Below are 20,495 nucleotides of genomic sequence, written 5' to 3' on the forward strand. Positions count from 1 at the left end.
ACTTGGCTAATCCATGCATTTGACTGTAATTACATTGCACAATTGAAACAAAACATTGTGCTCAAATAAGTCTCTGTGAATAATCATTGTCATGGTGTATCATTCATATTTTTCAACAGGTTACGAGAAAACGCTCGGCGAGTTTGCATACGCCGACGGCGACATTAACGAAATCATATTCAACTGTATGGCCGACTCGTCACTCGTCGGAATATCTGGCCGCCTCTCATTCGCAGAAGGAGGCGCTGATCCTGACAAGAGTATGGTGGTACAACGCATACAAGGTACTTAGTAATTATGTTGATTTTCGCTTCAACGTGTACCGTATTAAATATAAGTATTATCCTTGTCCTAAGACATGCCTCAGTGATTCCATTAAATCAAATGACCAACTTATTTTACAGTTCATTCAAAACACTCGTATACTCATCAAAAGTTTTTAGCTAAAATTACCAAATGCCCTTTCCAAAGGAGTTTGTATCACGCCTCGGGGAAAACATTTCACATTTTGGCCGATAGACCAGTGAATGCATCTTTATTACCCATAATGAAAGGGCCCAAACGACAATGAACTAGGGACACAAACATATAAACACCACATACACAAATACAAACACCACATACACAAATACAAAAACCATAAACAGACCAGACATTCATGAAAATAACTTCTTCTTTGTATATCTTGCTGTTTGAGTTTTAGGTCATCCGATTCAATTTTAAAAAAACACGTCTGGATTCAAAATAAAAACAAATGTTTGCAGTATGCTTAATTTACGAAAATTTAATATTTTGAATAGTCACTGCAAAGAGTAAAACGCTTTATATTTATAATTATACTTGAATAACTGTTCCTACTTATAATACAATTCATCGTCGTTTGATCAATTACCTTTGTCTTAATGAAAAAATATCCTTCGACCATCTATTTCAGGAGGCCAAAGAGTGACAGTCGGCTATGTGACACGGAATACCAACACCAAGCGAAGTAACTGGTTTGACGGAGTGCTGAAATGGAAAGGCATGTCATTGTTGAACCTATCCACCACATTATTACCAGTACAATAGTCAACAAATACTAACATTTCTTTCACCAGTACAAGCAGTTTGAACTACTGACAGAACATAACATAAGCTTCAAAGATTCTCTTTTGATTGTTATGCTTTGAACATACATCAATTGACTCTCTACGTTTCACGTATTATTGCCAGAGGCATCCTTCTGTTATGCGCTCAGTCTTTGCATATCTGAAAAGTGAAAATGTTTTTATTTTAAATAATTATTGTTAAACCTAGGTATGAAAATATAATTAATGTGAAATAAAAAGATTTGTTGAAAAAGTGCGTGTCCTACTAACCCTTTTAAAACTTAGTTATAGCATTTCTACTCCCCGTATAACATGTCTGTTGGAATAATGAGCATAAAATGGATGTAGTTCATTCATTAAACAATAAACGAATTCATTCCAAGGGAATGATAGCGACCGCGGTAATAAATTCATTTAACTTCTTATAGTTACATGAGCTATAACCGACCCATATATTATCGTTGAAATTAACGTAAGGTTTTCTATTTACAAGTATGTTGATTTTGGATGCCTATTAATCCCAGATTATTTTGTGTCATTTTAAATTGTTAATGCTTTGAAAAGGTTTATGTAAATGTCATACTAAAATGTTACAAATAATTGTTATTATTAGAACGGTCAATTTACATAGAAGTACTAAGCGAGAAATTCCTGTTAAAATAATATCAATTGACTAAGGGGCATCCAAATGTAACATTATTGCTAATCGCTTGATGAGATGGCAAGTTGGTTTGTACACTGAATATCTTAAAGAGAGCATTAGGTTTGACGTCATTACCAAATTACATTTTAAATATATTTGGCCACGTAGGCCAAATATACTTCGTTTTGATTGGCTTGTTTGATGTCATTTACTACATGTTAAACAATTATATCGCCCACATGCGGATGCGTGTAACTTTTTCAGTTTAAAATCATTCTTACGTCATGGCTGTAGATAACTGTCCTTGTAATTACTCATTTGGTTTAAACAGCGCAATATTTATTTTGTAATATATATATAACAGTACATATAAAAGTATAGGAATGAGGAGAAAAGCTTATAACGAACCCCTTTACTCATTTGTATTAACAAGACGGCCCTTTAAAAAGAGTGTACACTTGTTCCTTTCAGACAACAAAATACCACATGACTCGACATACGTGACCTACCGAGAGATCACCATCCCTCCAGTAATGTACATAACCTTGTGCACCTTGGCAGCCTGTGGGATCATCCTGGCTCTCTCCTTGTTTGGGTTCAACATTGTGTTCAGGAACAACAAGTATTTTAAAACAATACACTATGTCTTGAAAATACGCAAGGATACAAATGTGTTAATTGAAACCTCAGTGGTAGGCACAATAGTCCAAAATTAAACAAAGATCCTGTTTAGATAAACACCGATAAATGCCAAACAGTCACTTCACGAGAGACCCACAGTGTAAAACACGTATTCATAAAAAAAACAGGTGTAACACTATTTCCTTTGCTCTAGAATGGACAATGAACAAGAGTTTAAGTCATAGAATTCCATGATGTCTAGTGTCAAGTACATACACACGCCAGCTAGTTTATTTCTTTACATTATGATCAACGTCAATATGTAATTTTATAAACATATGTGGGCATTTTGGTTGTATTTAAAATATGTATTTTTATGTATGGGAAAAAATCATGATATCGTTCTTTGAGATGTGTAAGTTTATAAGTACATAACCATTTTAAAGAGCAATTCCAAACAGTTTTGTAGTAAGTGAATTGTACATTTAAAAAGTGTAATATTTATTGGTATCTTCTGACGATCATGCGTGTTAAAACATGTAAAAGACCGTATATTCATAATTGTTTTAGTATCATTTTATATGATTAATTCAAGTAAATCTTACCTGTCAACCAGTAGTCGACATTTTGTTCACTCTTTTTTTCTAGAACAGTGAAGATGTCCTCCCCGAACATTAACAACGTGTTACTATTAGGATGTATGATGTGCTACTCAACTGTGTTTCTGAAACCGACAGAAACGACGCATGGATCTGTTTGCAAGGTGATGTTGTGGTCCGTTTTAGTTTGTCTGTGTGTCGGAGAAAAACAATGCAAACACATTATTCTTGCACATTACTTAAAACCAATTCAATATTTTCATTCAAACCTTGGTACATGCGATGCATGTGACCATTTTATATTTCTAGGGAGGACCATATTTCTGGAGATAATAATTTAAGCATTCGGCTTTGCCTCACGTTCAACTAAGAAACACAACGTACAAGTATTTGCGCTCTCTATGCGGCGCACTTGTATTACTTTTTAAAAATTCTGCTTGTTCTTATGATTATTGTAAATGTAAAATATGAATAGATCGTTTACATCGTTACACATATCATTTAATAATGAACAGTCCCAATCAAACCGATACCGTTCACATCGAATCTACAGAAAATACGGTTTAGCTATGTGTAGGCAATGTGGCTTTACGCAGAGTTACGGTACTTTTATTTTTATTTTTTAATGTACTTCTTGTCCAGAATACCATTAAGGGTAGTGTGAAGGGTGATTGATTCTGTTCCACTTAAAGCATTGTCAATGAAATGTCACATACCGCCTCTGAAAATATGTGATTCCAAAATGTCATTCGTATGGAATTGTTGCAATTTCTATTTAAGCTTTGTTTGCCATTTTATTTATAAACTCGCATTGCTCCGTGGTTATTTAATTCTTGTTTAAAGCAGCACTGTAGTTCTTTTTAAAGCATCCATGGATAAGTGTTATTTTAATTTTCAAATATCATTTTGATTTAACCACATGTAAAATGAAATTTTAATATATAATATTGAAATTTAATGTGTATATTTGTAAAACAATTCAAACAACTAAGTCACAATTATGCACTAATAACTATAGGGATAAACCAATTAGTAAAACAAAAAAGGTAAATGCGGTTAAAATGTACAAGGTAAAGTCAAAACGACTCATAATGAGAGACACAAACGTAGAAACTACTACACATCCACGAATGTTGGAATGGACGAGACTTTATTATAGTGTTTAATTTCTTTAACTTTGTTAATGTTTGGTACTGTAAGTTTATCCTTTTCTACTTGTTTAGGCTCGCGTCTGCCTCTTCTGTATCGGGTTTACAGTGACATTTGGTGCGTTATTCTCTAAAACATGGCGAGTCTACAGAATCTTCACCAACAAGAAACTTCTTAGAATGGTAAGAGTTTTAATCATCATCTAAATGGTATTGTATTGCAACTACTCAAAAAGCATGGACAGCTTCTTATTTTTAAAGACTCGTTATACCTTCCTTTCAATTGTTAAGAATTGACAAAATCTACTTTTAACAAGAAACACTCTGACCACTTTCGTTTCCATCTGACTCAGGTGTCAACATTATCAAACCACATTTTTATCCGCATCTATTATTCAATTTCGACTTAGTTCACTCTTACTTGCTAAATTACCCCTAAACCATGCTTATAAAAACACATTTACTCATCACTTGTTCAAAACATTTCCAGACAATTAAAGACTACCAACTTCTTGCAATAATCGGTGTCCTAGTTGCTGTGATGACCGGCGTCCTTATTGCATGGGAGGCAGTTGGGCCTCATTCAGTAGTTGTGCAGTACCTGGAAAAAGAGGTGACCGTCGTGTAATACTTTGCAATCTCTAATATTGTAATTATTGTGACATATATTGAAATTAAAACAACAGGGACATGCTCATTATAATATTTAGTTAGCACAACATATAAAAAAACTAACTAACAACATAAACAGCAAAGACATCTTCAGCATAAGCGAAGTACTGATTAATTAGCTTCATATACCCAGCGTCAAGATACAGACATGAGAACTGATTTTATTTTTGTTTCAGATACATATGGATGAAAACGACGCCGAAATTCGACCGTTTGTGCGCATGTGCAGGTCTGATAATTCGGCGTACTTCGGCTGGTCGTCTACATTATAGAGGGCGCACTTCTGTCGTTTGGAGCATTCCTTGCCTGGGAAACACGACACGTAAGGTCTTCTTTTACAATGCCTTCTCATGTTTAAAGCATGACCCAAACACTTTCTGAGAGTTGATAGGTAAGGCCGATTCTTAAAACAAAGAAAAAATCATGTGAGGTGGGCGCTAAACCATAAATGTGCGTTTCATAATTTCTGACCCTATTTGTAATGTAGCACTAGTATCTTTAATACAGCCAAACACAGTACAAATCAGCTTTTCTACCCTTATATCAGAAATAAACCAGTTTTGTGTTATGTGTATTACATATAATTTACCATTACAACGTCCGTTACATTATTATTTGTTAATAAGTCAGTTTACTAGATATGCTATACATGACGTCCATATTCTGCAATTACGATGGCAAGTCTTCGTTGAAACTTGCTTATGTCACCAGTACTACAAATGACACACAATTATTTTTTGATAAAAGCTTTTAGTTTATATTCGAAGATAGTTTCTGGTATGTATACCTTGTTTCTAATATATCAGCAAAGGAAACACTCTCAAGTGAGATCATATCGGGAAAGTGGGATCGCCATTCACAATTTGTCTGCAATTAAATGATTTCAATAAATTAGTTTAGATTGCCTTCGCAATGCTCCTTTGCAATATTGGCAAATAATATCCTTCAAATCACTCATGTAACGACATTTGTAAATGGTGTCTGCATTGTTATCATCATTCTCAAATAGAAAGACCCTATTATTCCCGGCTACCCAGACTGCAACTATTTCAACGTGCAAGGATTTCTCAGTGTAATAGTTTGTGTTTTTAGTTTTACAATATCATCTTGTTTTCCTGGGCATTAAAATGGGCTTCGTCTAAAAGCCATACATTTTCAACAATGTGGCTTTTTGCAATCATTCATTTTGCAAATGACTGTCTGCTTGTAATGCCCTTACGTTTCAAATGATGAATGTCATGGAAACAGTGTATGGTGTGTGCTTTAAAGCATTCTTACAATTTATAAACATTATAAAACACTGCTAGGACTTGTAGAGATGCTTATGTCAATTACCAACCGAATAACCGACCTGTCAGGTTTAACATTGCATAGTCTTCATCTGTTCCATGCACTCCTTATTTTAGCACGGATCGTAGACGTCAAAGGTTGTTAGGCAGCCGGTCTGTCGTCTTCCGACCCTGTATCTTCAAACCTTTCAATATTTTGGACTATCTGTTTCTTGTTCAATTTCACTAAATCTGAACACTTATTTTCGAGGTTCTGATAACTGTTATTGGTGATTTCCTTTTATTAAATAATATTTTAATTTTTTAGACTGTTCTCTGGATGATGCCATCTTGAAACCATACGTCATAAACGTAGTTTCTATAGGGGACAGCTATAATTAAACACCCTGTTTACATGAGTCGGGTATCATTAAGGCGCATTTTCCGACCATAAACTTGAGCTGGATGTTAAGGAGACACAATGTTAGTCCTCACTTATGAGTCGAGGTTAAATCAGGCGCCATTTAAGACCATACGTATGTGCCCGGTGTCAAGGAGACGCCAATTAAGACCATACGTATGTGTCCGGTGTCAAGGGGACGCCAACTAAGACCATACGTATGTGTTCGGTGTCAAGGAGACGCCAATTACGACCATACGTATGTGCCCGGCGTCAAGGAGACGCCAACTAAGACCATACGTATTATATGTGTTCGGTGTCAAGGAGACGCCAATTAAGACCATACGTATAAGTTCGGTGTTAGGGAGGTGCCATCTTAGACCATATATAATAGTCAGGTGTCAAGAAGGTGCCATCTTAGACCATACGTATGTGTTCGGTGTCAAGGAGACGCCAATTAAGACCATACGTATAAGTCCGGTGTTAAGGAGGTGCCATCTTAGTCCATATGTATAAGTCCGATGTCAAGGAGGTGCCATCTTAGACCATATGTATTAGTCGGGTGTCAAGGAGGTGCCATCTTAGACCATATGTATTAGTCGGGTGTCAATGAGGTGCCATCTTAGACCATATGTATTAGTCGGGTGTCAAAGAGGTGCCATCTTAGACCATATGTATTAGTTGGGTGTCAAGGAGTTGCCATCTTAGACCATACGTATTCGTCGGGTGTCAAGGAGGTGCCATCTTAGACCATATGTATTAGTTGGGTGTCAAGGAGGTGCTAGTCGGGTGTCAAAGAGGTGCCATCTTAGACCATACGTATTAGTCGGGTGTCAAGGAGGTGCCATCTTAGACCATATGTATTAGTTGGGTGTCAAGGAGGTGCCATCTTAGTCCATACGTATTAGTCGGGTGTCAAGGAGGTGCCATCTTAGACCATATGTATTAGTTGGGTGTCAATGAGTTGCCATCTTAGACCATACGTATTTGTCGGACGTCAAGGAGGTGCCATCTTAGTCCATATGTATTAGTTGGGTGTCAAGGAGGTGCTAGTCGGGTATCAAGGAGGTGTCATCTTAGACCATACGTATTAGTCGGGTGTCAAGAAGGTGCCATCTTAGTCCATATGTATTAGTCGGGTGTCAAGGAGTTGCCATCTTAGTCCATACGTATTAGTCGGATGTCAAGAAGGTGCCATCTTAGATCAGTTGCCATCTTAGACCATATGTATTAGTCGGGTGTCAAGGAGGTGCCATCTTAGTCCATATGTATTAGTCGGGTGTCAAGGAAGTGCCATCTTAGACCATACGTATGAGTCAGAAGTCAAGGAGGTGCCATCTTAGTCCATACGTATTAGTCGGGTGTCAAGGAAGTGCCATCTTAGACCAGGTGCCATCTTAGACCATATATATTAGTCGGGTGTCAAGGAAGGTGCCATCTTAGTCCATATGTATTAGTCGGGTGTCAAGGAAGTGCCATCTTAGTCCATACGTATTAGTCGGGTGTCAAGGAAGTGCCATCTTAGACCATACGTATTAGTCAGGTGTCAAGGAGGTGCCATCTTAGTCCATACGTATTAGTTGGGTGTCAAGAAGGTGCCATCTTAGTCCATACGTATTAGTCGGGTGTCAAGAAGGTGTCATCTTAGACCAGGAACCATCTTAGACCATATGTATTAGTCGGGTGTCAAGGAGGTGCCATCTTAGTCCATATGTATTAGTCGGGTGTCAAGGAGGTGCCATCTTAGTCCATATGTATTATTTGGGTGTCAAGGAGTTGCCATCTTAGACCATACGTATTCGTCGGGTGTCAAGGAGGTGCCATCTTAGACCATATGTATTAGTTGGGTGTCAAGGAGGTGCTAGTCGGGTGTCAAAGAGGTGCCATCTTAGACCATACGTATTAGTCGGGTGTCAAGGAGGTGACATCTTAGACCATATGTCTTAGTTGGGTGTCAAGGAGGTGCCATCTTAGTCCATACGTATTAGTCGGGTGTCAAGGAGGTGCCATCTTAGACCATATGTATTAGTTGGGTGTCAATGAGTTGCCATCTTAGACCATACGTATTTGTCGGACGTCAAGGAGGTGCCATCTTAGTCCATATGTATTAGTTGGGTGTCAAGGAGGTGCTAGGCGGGTATCAAGGAGGTGTCATCTTAGACCATACGTATTAGTCGGGTGTCAAGAAGGTGCCATCTTAGTCCATATGTATTAGTCGGGTGTCAAGGAGTTGCCATCTTAGTCCATACGTATTAGTCGGATGTCAAGAAGGTGCCATCTTAGACCAGTTGCCATCTTAGACCATATGTATTAGTAGGGTGTCAAGGAGGTGCCATCTTAGTCCATATGTATTAGTCGGGTGTCAAGGAAGTGCCATCTTAAACCATACGTATGAGTCAGGTGTCAAGGAGGTGCCATCTTAGTCCATACGTATTAGTCGGGTGTCAAGGAAGTGCCATCTTAGACCAGGTGCCATCTTAGACCATATATATTAGTCGGGTGTCAAGGAGGTGCCATCTTAGTCCATATGTATTAGTCGGGTGTCAAGGAGGTGCCATCTTAGTCCATACGTATTAGTCGGGTGTCAAGGAAGTGCCATCTTAGACCATACGTATTAGTCAGGTGTCAAGGAGGTGCCATCTTAGTCCATACGTATTAGTTGGGTGTCAAGAAGGTGCCATCTTAGTCCATACGTATTAGTCGGGTGTCAAGAAGGTGTCATCTTAGACCAGGAACCATCTTAGACCATATGTATTAGTCGGGTGTCAAGGAGGTGCCATCTTAGTCCATATGTATTAGTCGGGTGTCAAGGAGGTGCCATCTTAGTCCATATGTATTAGTCGGGTGTCAAGGAGGTGCCATCTTAGTCCATATGTATTAGTCGGGTGTCAAGGAGGTGCCATCTTAGTCCATATGTATTAGTTGGGTGTCAAGGAGGTGGTAGTCGGGTGTCAAGGAAGTGCCATCTTAGTCCATACGTATTAGTCGGGTGTCAAGGAGGTACCATCTTAGTCAATATGTACTAGTCGGGTGTCAAGGAGGTGTCATCTTAGTCCATACGTATTAGTTGGGTGTCAAGAAGGTGCCATCTTAGTCCATATGTATTAGTCGGGTGTCAAGGAGGTGCCATCTTAGTCCATATGTATTAGTCGGGTGTCAAGGAGGTGCCATCTTAGTCCATATGTATTAGTTGGGTGTCAAGGAGGTGTTAGTCGGGTGTCAAGGAAGTGCCATCTTAGTCCATACGTATTAGTCGGGTGTCAAGGAGGTACCATCTTAGTCCATATGTACTAGTCGGGTGTCAAGGAAGTGCCATCTTAGACCATATGTATTAGTCGGGTGTCAAGGAGTTGCCATCTAAGACCATACGTATTAGTCGGGTGTCAAGGAGGTGCCATTTTAGTCCATACGTATTAGTCGGATGTCAAGGAGGTGCCATCTTAGACCATATGTATTAGTCGGGTGTCAAGGAGGTGCCATCTTAGACCATATGTCTTAGTTGGGTGTCAAGGAGGTGCCATCTTAGTCCATACGTATTAGTCGGGTGTCAAGGAGGTGCCATCTTAGACCATATGTATTAGTTGGGTGTCAAGGAGTTGCCGTCTTAGACCATACGTATTGGTCGGACGTCAAGGAGGTGCCATCTTCGTCCATATGTATTAGTTGGGTGTCAAGGAGGTGCTAGTCGGGTGTCAAGGAGGTGTCATCTTAGACCATACGTATTAGTCGGGTGTCAAGAAGGTGCCATCTTAGTCCATATGTATTAGTCGGGTGTCAAGGAGTTGCCATCTTAGTCCATATGTATTAGTCGGGTGTCAAGGAAGTGCCATCTTAGACCATACGTATTAGTCGGGTGTCAAGGAGGTGCCATCTTAGTCCATACGTATTAGTCGGGTGTCAAGGAAGTGCCATCTTAGACCAGGTGCCATCTTAGACCATATGTATTAGTCGGGTGTCAAGGAGGTGCCATCTTAGTCCATATGTATTAGTCGGGTGTCAAGGAAGTGCCATCTTAGTCCATACGTATTAGTCGGGTGTCAAGGAAGTGCCATCTTAGACCATACGTATTAGTCAGGTGTCAAGGAGGTGCCATCTTAGTCCATACGTATTAGTTGGGTGTCAAGAAGGTGCCATCTTAGTCCATACGTATTAGTCGGGTGTCAAGAAGGTGTCATCTTAGACCAGGAACCATCTTAGACCATATGTATTAGTCGGGTGTCAAGGAGGTGCCATCTTAGTCCATATGTATTAGTCGGGTGTCAAGGAGGTGCCATCTTAGTCCATATGTATTAGTCGGGTGTCAAGGAGGTGCCATCTTAGTCCATATGTATTAGTTGGGTGTCAAGGAGGTGCTAGTCGGGTGTCAAGGAAGTGCCATCTTAGTCCATACGTATTAGTCGGGTGTCAAGGAGGTGCCATCTTAGTCAATATGTACTAGTCGGGTGTCAAGGAGGTGCCATCTTAGTCCATACGTATTAGTTGGGTGTCAAGAAGGTGCCATCTTAGTCCATATGTATTAGTCGGGTGTCAAGGAGGTGCCATCTTAGTCCATATGTATTAGTCGGGTGTCAAGGAGGTGCCATCTTAGTCCATATGTATTAGTTGGGTGTCAAGGAGGTGTTAGTCGGGTGTCAAGGAAGTGCCATCTTAGTCCATACGTATTAGTCGGGTGTCAAGGAGGTACCATCTTAGTCCATATGTACTAGTCGGGTGTCAAGTAAGTGCCATCTTAGACTATATGTATTAGTCGGGTGTCAAGGAGTTGCCATCTTAGACCATACGTATTAGTCGGGTGTCAAGGAGGTGCCATTTTAGTCCATACGTATTAGTCGGATGTCAAGGAGGTGCCATCTTAGACCATATGTATTAGTCGGGTGTCAAGGAGGTGCCATCTTAGTCCATACGTATTAGTCGGGTGTCAAGGAGGTGCCATCTTAGACCATACGTATTAGTCGGGTGTCAAGGAGTTGCCATCTTAAACTATACGTATTAGTCGGATGTCAAGGAGGGGCCATCTTAGACCATATGTATTAGTCGGGTGTCAAGGAGGTGCCATTTTAGTCCATATGTATTAGTCGGGTGTCAAGGAGGTGCCATCTTAGTCCATATGTATTAGTCGGGTGTCAAGGAGTTGCCATCTTAGACCATACGTATTAGTCGGATGTCAAGGAGGTGCCATCTTAGACCATATGTATTAGTCTGGTGTCAAGGAGGTGCCATCTTAGACCATATGTATTAGTCGGGTGTCAAGGAGGTGCCATCTTAGTCCATATGTATTAGTTGGGTGTCAAGGAGGTGCTAGTCGGGTGTCAAGGAGGTGTCATCTTAGACCATACGTATAAGTCGGGTGTCAAGAAGGTGCCATCTTAGTCCATATGTATTAGTCGGGTGTCAAGGAGGTGCCATCTTAGTCCATACGTATTAGTCGGATGTCAAGAAGGTGCCATCTTAGACCAGGTGCCATCTTAGACCATATGTATTAGTCGGGTGTCAAGGAGGTGCCATCTTAGTCCATATGTATTAGTCGGGTGTCAAGGAAGTGCCATCTTAGACCATACGTATTAGTCAGGTGTCAAGGAGGTGCCATCTTAGTCCATACGTATTAGTCGGGTGTCAAGGAAGTGCCATCTTAGACCAGGTGCCATCTTAGACCATATGTATTAGTCGGGTGTCAAGGAGGTGCCATCTTAGTCCATATGTATTAGTCGGGTGTCAAGGAAGTGCCATCTTAGTCCATACGTATTAGTCGGGTGTCAAGGAAGTACCATCTTAGACCATATGTATTAGTCAGGTGTCAAGGAGGTGCCATCTTAGTCCATACGTATTAGTTGGGTGTCAAGAAGGTGCCATCTTAGTCCATACGTATTAGTCGGGTGTCAAGAAGGTGTCATCTTAGACCAGGAACCATCTTAGACCATATGTATTAGTCGGGTGTCAAGGAGTTACCATCTTAGTCCATATGTATTAGTCGGGTGTCAAGGAGGTGCCATCTTAGTCCATATGTAATAGTCGGGTGTCAAGGAGGTGCCATATTAGTCCATATGTATTAGTCGGGTGTCAAGGAGGTGCCATCTTAGTCCATATGTATTAGTTGGGTGTCAAGGAGGTGCTAGTCGGGTGTCAAGGAAGTGCCATCTTAGTCCATACGTATTAGTCGGGTGTCAAGGAGGTACCATCTTAGTCAATATGTACTAGTCGGGTGTCAAGGAGGTGCCATCTTAGTCCATACGTATTAGTTTAGTGTCAAGAAGGTGCCATCTTAGTCCATATGTATTAGTCGGGTGTCAAGGAGGTGCCATCTTAGTCCATATGTATTAGTCGGGTGTCAAGGAGGTGCCATCTTAGTCCATATGTATTAGTTGGGTGTCAAGGAGGTGCTAGTCGGGTGTCAAGGAAGTGCCATCTTAGTCCATACGTATTAGTCGGGTGTCAAGGAGGTACCATCTTAGTCCATATGTACTAGTCGGGTGTCAAGGAAGTGCCATCTTAGACCATATGTATTAGTCGGGTGTCAAGGAGTTGCCATCTTAGACCATACGTATTAGTCGGGTGTCAAGGAGGTGCCATCTTAGTCCATACGTATTAGTCGGATGTCAAGGAGGTGCCATCTTAGACCATATGTATTAGTCGGGTGTCAAGGAGGTGCCATCTTAGTCCATATGTATTAGTCGGGTGTCAAGGAGGTGCCATCTTAGACCATACGTATTAGTCGGGTGTCAAGGAGTTGCCATCTTAAACTATACGTATTAGTCGGATGTCAAGGAGGGGCCATCTTAGACCATATGTATTAGTCGGGTGTCAAGGAGGTGCCATTTTAGTCCATATGTATTAGTCGGGTGTCAACGAGGTGCCATCTTAGTCCATATGTATTAGTCGGGTGTCAAGGAGGTGCCATCTTAGACCATACGTATTAGTCGGATGTCAAGGAGGTGCCAATTTAGACCATATGTATTAGTCTGGTGTCAAGGAGGTGCCATCTTAGACCATATGTATTAGTCGGGTGTCAAGGAGGTGCCATCTTAGTCCATATGTATTAGTCGGGTGTCAAGGAGGTGCCATCTTAGTCCATATGTATTAGTCGGGTGTCAAGGAGGTGCCATCTTAGTCCATACGTATTAGTCGGGTGTCAAGAAGGTGTCATCTTAGACCAGGAACCATCTTAGACCATACGTATTTGTCGGACGTCAAGGAGGTGCCATCTTAGTCCATATGTATTAGTTGGGTGTCAAGGAGGTGCTAGTCGGGTGTCAAGGAGGTGTCATCTTAGACCATACGTATTAGTCGGATGTCAAGAAGGTGCCATCTTAGACCAGGTGCCATCTTAGACCATATGTATTAGTCGGGTGTCAAGGAGGTGCCATCTTAGTCCATATGTATTAGTCGGGTGTCAAGGAAGTGCCATCTTAGACCATACGTATTAGTCGGGTGTCAAGCAGGTGCCATCTTAGTCCATATGTATTAGTCGGGTGTCAAGGAGGTGCCATCTTAGACCATACGTATAAGTCCGGTGTCAAGGAGGTGCCATTTAAGACCATGTATACAAGTCGGGTATCCGGGAAGCATTTTTATAGAACGTACAAATAGGTTAGGAGTAAATGATATGCCATTTAAGAAAATATCTATGAGTCGGGTGTCGAGGATGCAACATCTTAGAACATAACAGCAAACAAAGAACATGCTCTGCGCCAATGAGTATCTGTATTATATGTGTCATGAACTATAATTAATAAATCCAGGTCTGAAACAGTTATTTTGATATTACTGAGTTATATCAATTACTTAAAAAAGGTATAAGAAAAGGGAATGTAGGCTTTGCCAGTATGGGGCATTAATTGATTTATTAGTATTTGTGTTCAATGGGAGAAATTATTGTATCTTTAAAGCTTTGCACGAGTTGTACGTTAAAGGAATTAGCTTTTTGAAAAGAAAAGCTATTAGGATAATTAAAAGTGATTTAAAATTGGTTCGTATAGGTCACACAGTTTGTAGCTACATAGAATAAAATAAGTTCCCCGGTTCCTCAGCTGGTACAAGACAGTTTAAAGACGGAGTATAATTACTCGGGGTTGACAGCGGTATTTACTTAAAGGAGCCCGGCCGGCCTGAACTTAGACCACGTTCCAAGGCCGGGCTCCCCGGGTTGGACACGCAAACGTGACGGCTATTTCAAGCGGTACCTCGTTTGGCCCGATCGGACTGCCGGCGGCGGAGATATGAGCAGGCAAAGTTTCGACCGGGCTAGCATATCAGCTTTGTATTGCAGAGATGATTTGGGACGCAAACAATTTCTTATGATAGTCATTTTTTTATAAACCAGCTCGGTGTATGTAAATGGAAAGGTTATAATTGTTGAAATTAATTGTTAAACTAATATTTTACATATAACTGACATCGAATAGAAATACTTTTAAAATCAAACTACAAATGATGGTGTTTTAATTGAATTTCTTTCAATAACAAACCCACGTTTTACAAGTTAAACGGATCTTCAGGTGTATACCGCAGCGAGAGTTCTTTTTTACATACGTTTGCACCCCCCCCCCCCAAAAAAAAAATAAAAAATAAAAATAAAAAAATAAATAAAAAAAAAGCGGGGAGACATATTGTTTTTGTTCTATTTATCGGAGGGGGGGGGGGGTCATCTGTCCTTCCATCTTTCCACCACCAATCGTGTCCGCTCTAGATCTATTGAACCGCTTGAAATTTTTCCCCATATTTCGACTACGTGAAGAGCGCATGTTACAACCAGCATATGACTATATTGTGTGTTCGCTCTGTATCTCTTGAACCGCTTTAAGGATTTTACAACTTGCAACAAATAATCACCATATTGAGATGATGTGCCGAGGGCACATTATTACACGACATTATTTCTTTGGTCTAGTCCAGTTCAGTATATGTTTTATTTCGAAATGTGTCTTCTTTCTGGTGTATTACATCTATTACGTATTTTGAAAATGACGTGATTTTGCCCTAACAATTTAGCGTCATATACATTTATATATCAAACCTTTATTCTAAATATAAGTAAACATTTCTCTTTTTTTGGCAAAAAAGTGTCATGAGATATAAATTTCATACTTAGAAAATATAACATGAGTCGTCATTCAAGGCGATATTTATTAATTAAACGAGTATTTAAGGGTCGGCCACAATGCAAACGTCGATCGAAGGACCAAAATTTAAAATGTTTAAAAACATCCACTATTTTCCATTATGTTTTTGAATAACTTTTTTTTCTTTGAAACGATATCATCAAAAACTCTCAAGACAGCTTTGATTAGGTAGTCTGAGGCATTTTGACACAAAAACAAAGTAATAATGTCGACAGACTTTTCCGAAAGGATGTGAATGCTTTTTGATCCCAAATCTGTTAAAATCTTCTTTTGCAAATTTGTTCAACTCCTTGCTACCCCAAAACAGGTCACCAAGAATGTATGTTTTACTCCTTAAAAAGATCGTTCCTCAAAACTAAATAAAACATGAACATTTAAAACGTTTTATTTTTTTACCTTCCCTACCCACTTTTGCACTGTGGAAGGTCCTTGAATTATAGAAACGAGCCATGTCTTATTTATACCAATTGCTGTATACAAGTTAAATAAATTTCGTATTAAACAACAATGGATGAGAAAAACTATATCTATTATATGCTTTCAGATGGTTTAAAGGGGTAAACAGAGAATCACAAAATTGATATTTCAGTGTTCTAAACAGTTTTAACGTCTAAATCAAACGTCAGCACGCACAAGGTTGGGATAAAATTTCAACGACGTCATTTCTTAAATGATGTTACTATCGCATACAATTTGGCGCGATTTCTTTTACAACCTGCAATTAAATGCCATTTAATATCCCTTAGGCTTATCATAAACAAATATGTTAGTTTCAGTGTTCGATCGCACATATTACACCTCGTGATCACGAAAAGTAAATACTTTACTCATGGCTCCACCACTTGTGAAATATGGCGTTGGTGCTCACTCAGTGAAAAACATAAGCTCAGCAATTTGTGGTGTGTATATTAATTCGTTAGCAGTTTGGCATTCCAAACATGGGACCTTTGTTATTCGGGTTCTAACATTTTGTAAAATTTCAGGTAAAGATCGAGGCCCTGAACGACTCTCACCAGATTGGCCTCTGTCTGTACAACGTGGTCGTCCTGAGCGCGGTTGGCCTCACCTTGTCTCTTCTCCTGGAGAATGAGGTTGTCATGCTTTATGGGATCACGTCCGGATGTCTCATCATTGGCACTACAGTCACACAGCTCGTGGTGTTTCTACCAAAGGTGAGCGATATCATTGGAACTACAGTCACACAGCTCGTGGTGTTTTTACCAAAGGTGAGCGATATCATTGGAACTACAGTCGCACAGCTCGTGGTGTTTCTACCAAAGGTGAGCGATATCATTGGAACTACAGTCACACAGCTCGTGGTGTTTCTACCAAAGGTGAGCGATATCATTGGAACTACAGTCACACAGCTCGTGGTGTTTCTACCAAAGGTAAGCGATATCATTGGATAACGGCTGACATTAGCATAGCCATTGAATTATATTTTTTTCAGAATTCGATCATTCTTTGTTTTCTTGTTAGGAAGATTACTGATCATTCATTCAATTATTAATTCGTTAAAATTGGTATCTGATGTTCCACGTTGTATTCTTAATGGAAAGAATTTTGTAAAGTTGTATTATTGTCTGTAAATAAGCGAAAGCTATTTGTCAGGCACTTAAGATGACCATAAATATCCCATCCCATTCACTTCACAAACGTTTGACAAGTGGAGTTGAGTTTGTATAGAGTTAACTTTTATAATCGAATGTCAGTACATTATTAAGATGAGCATAAGAATAATAAAGTTTTTAGTAAATTATTCCCCGTAATTGTATAACCAATTCCAAAAATTGGTGAAGTATGTGGGCTTGGTAATCACATATACTTCACAAATGTATAGCAATACCACCTGGCTGTCGACTATGTCACATGTTTCGTTTAAGCATGTTGATTGTTTCAAAATATCCTGCTATCAAACTGAAAATTAAAACATTTATTATTGTTTCAGATACATGCCGTTCACTCAAAGGTGGAAATCGAAGTACAAAATACCGGCATGTCCGCATCGAATACCAGATCGAGGTCGGCAACTAACACTAAGAGTGGGGATGACCATGCCTCGGATAACAAGTAGAAGTAACACACAATGACTAGTTTAGAAACAAAAGTTGGACGGGCATTTCAATTAATCATTCAGGAACAGAATACCAGGACTAGCCGGGCGGTTAATGACCATAACGAGTAAAAGAAACACAAATGGACTTTTTAAGAAACGAATGTTCGTCGAGCATTTTATTTAATAATTTTGGGAGAGGATAACACGATTAGCATGTCGGATAATGGCCTTACCTCGGATAACCAGTTGAAGAAAAAGCATGGACAACTTTAAAAACAAACATTTAGGGCATTTCATTTAAATATGAAGGCAACAAATTTCACGACTAGCAGAGCGGATAATGGCCTAACGTCTGATAATCTGTAGAATTTACAAACATTAACTTCGTTTAATACTTATGTGAAAACCAACAGAAACAAGCTCGGTAGTAAAATGTTTAAACATAAACCCGGTTTAATGGTACTGGGTCAACGTCAAAGACATAGAACACACACAAAAAAATCACAAACAAGATACATGAAAGAACAACACAAAACTCTACAAACAGCACAGTGCATACATACTATATATAAAAAAAACAAGGTCTGTTTATCAAGGATTGATAGGTAAAACAAATGTTGGTCGGGCATTTCATTTACATATTCTGGAATCGAATAACACAAATAGTATAGCGGAATATTACCAAACCTTGGATAATCAGGAAAACAAACACACACCGTTCTAAAACTGATAGTACCACTAGCATGGCGGACAATGGCCATACTTCGGATTATCAGTAGAAGGAATAAATATGGACTACTTTAAAAAAGTTCTACTCGGATATTTGATTCAATCATTCTGTAACCGATTAACACGACTAGTATGGCAGATAATGATCGTACTTCAGAAAATAACGAAATCAAACACACATTATTATAGATCCGATAGTACGACTAGCGAAACGGATAATGACCATACCTCCAAAAACCAAGAAAACAAACGCACATTATCTAAGATCAGAATGTACGAATAGCAAAGAGAATAAATAATAATTACCTCGGCTAACCAGGAAAACAAGCATATTATTTTAGATTCGATAGTACGACTAGTTGAGTGGATACATTCGGAGCTCCTCGGCCATTTTTATCGAAAACAACGGTACATCAGTTGAAGTAGTTCATTTTTTTAATTATATCATTAATTAAATGTAGTGTTTTAGAGTTGTATTTATTGATATAAGTTTAATTTGATTGCCAGTGAAGTGTATAATTGCAAACATAATTATGATTCCCAAGAGTTAAGTCATAAATTTAGCTGCTAAATAAAAATACTACGCGATCTAATTGCAGCGGACTTAAACGTACCACTTTTTGAGTATGTAAACCGTCCAAATACACCCGAGGTTGTTTTCGATGAAAGAATGGCCGAGGAGTTCCGAATGTAGCGGATAATGACCATACCTTGGATAACCAGGCGAAATAACAAAAATAGACTGCTTTAAAACTCAGACTCTATTCAGTACATCTTTAGTATGACCTGTTACCCATGCAGACCTTTGCAATATGCCTGATTCAAACTGCGAGTACAAGAGCCAAAACAATGTCGACAACACTATAGATCACAAGCTCTGAGATATTCAGATCAAGCGGAAAGAATAAACTTGCATTTTTCAAGAATCAAAACATATCTTGATAGCTGAAAACGAGTTAAACATGGAACACAACATGCTTTAAGTACAACGTTAATGGATTTGTTTGTGCTATATCTCTAAAGTGAGTTTAGTGTCAACGGCATTCAACTATTTCATTCATTTCCATATACATCACTCGCGTGCTTTCTTATCGTGATAAGGACTTTCTTTGTACGAGTATTGTATTTAGAATTGCTGTGTGTGTGTGTGTCTTTCTGTGGTGACAGTAAGTGTTGTCTGTTGGTTATGTCTGTACCTTTGACTATATGTGACAAAAACTCCAAAACATCTAGCATCAAGAATGTTGCTTCAAAGCACTTTCTATGTATTCAAAAATATAATACAAAACTCACAAAACTACGTCCACGTAGCATACGTTAACCGACAAAGGACTCAACCATTAAAACTCAGGGCCCGCTGTTGGATTTATAGTGTGTTCAATATTCAATGTGGATTTCATCATGGGGACATTCAAAATACCAGGATCAGTGAAGATGTTTTATGAATGTTTTCACATTATTTATTCTAGGTATCTAAATTTAAGCATTACTTCTTTGAAATTCTTTTGTAAAACTGTTCGTTAATAAATGCTGTTGTTATTTAAAGTTTGTTGCTGGTTTGTTTTAAAGGTCGTTACATGGTAAACATTGTATTATGATATCCTCTAGGCATATTTCTGTATCCAGAAGGCGTCTCTCTCTAAACAAAAATACTTTTATCACAGTTATGCATATAAAACATAAATCGTATAAAATTATGTCAACTTTGATAAATATCTTTTGATATCGCTTCTATTAAAGGGAGTTAGAAGAAATACACAGTCGAACCCCGTTGGCTCGAATTCGAAGGACCGGCGAATTTACTTCGAGCCTCGGAAAATTCGAGTCAAGCGGGAAGGCTTACCTTCAGTATAAATAAATCGGTCCTTCAATGCAGTTCGAGCCAACGAGGAATTCGAGTCAAGCGGAAAGGCTTATATTCAGTATGAATAAACGATCCTTTACATTCAGTTCGAGCCAACGATAAATTCGAGCCAAGCGAGCCAACGGGTAGTCTTGAGTTCCTTCCCCTAAAACTATCGGTATCGGTACTGTATGGAATATCAGTAAGCAGGGAACCAGTCTAGCCAACGAGGATCTACTGTAGTAAAATATTATTTTTTCATCAGCAAAATAAAGTTATAATTGCCTCTGTCATTACTTGTGGACTTGAACA

The 20,495-nt window shown here is 39.1% G+C and overlaps 1 pseudogene; it reads left to right on the forward strand.

The window, feature by feature from the left end:
* Nucleotides 1-187: 187 nt before the first annotated feature.
* LOC128227317 (gamma-aminobutyric acid type B receptor subunit 2-like) lies at nucleotides 188-17,629 on the forward strand (annotated as a pseudogene).
* The last annotated feature ends 2,866 nt before the right edge of the window (nucleotides 17,630-20,495 follow it).

This window comes from Mya arenaria, chromosome 1 (assembly GCF_026914265.1).
Source record: "Mya arenaria isolate MELC-2E11 chromosome 1, ASM2691426v1".
Classification (NCBI taxonomy): Eukaryota; Metazoa; Mollusca; class Bivalvia; order Myida; family Myidae; genus Mya; species Mya arenaria.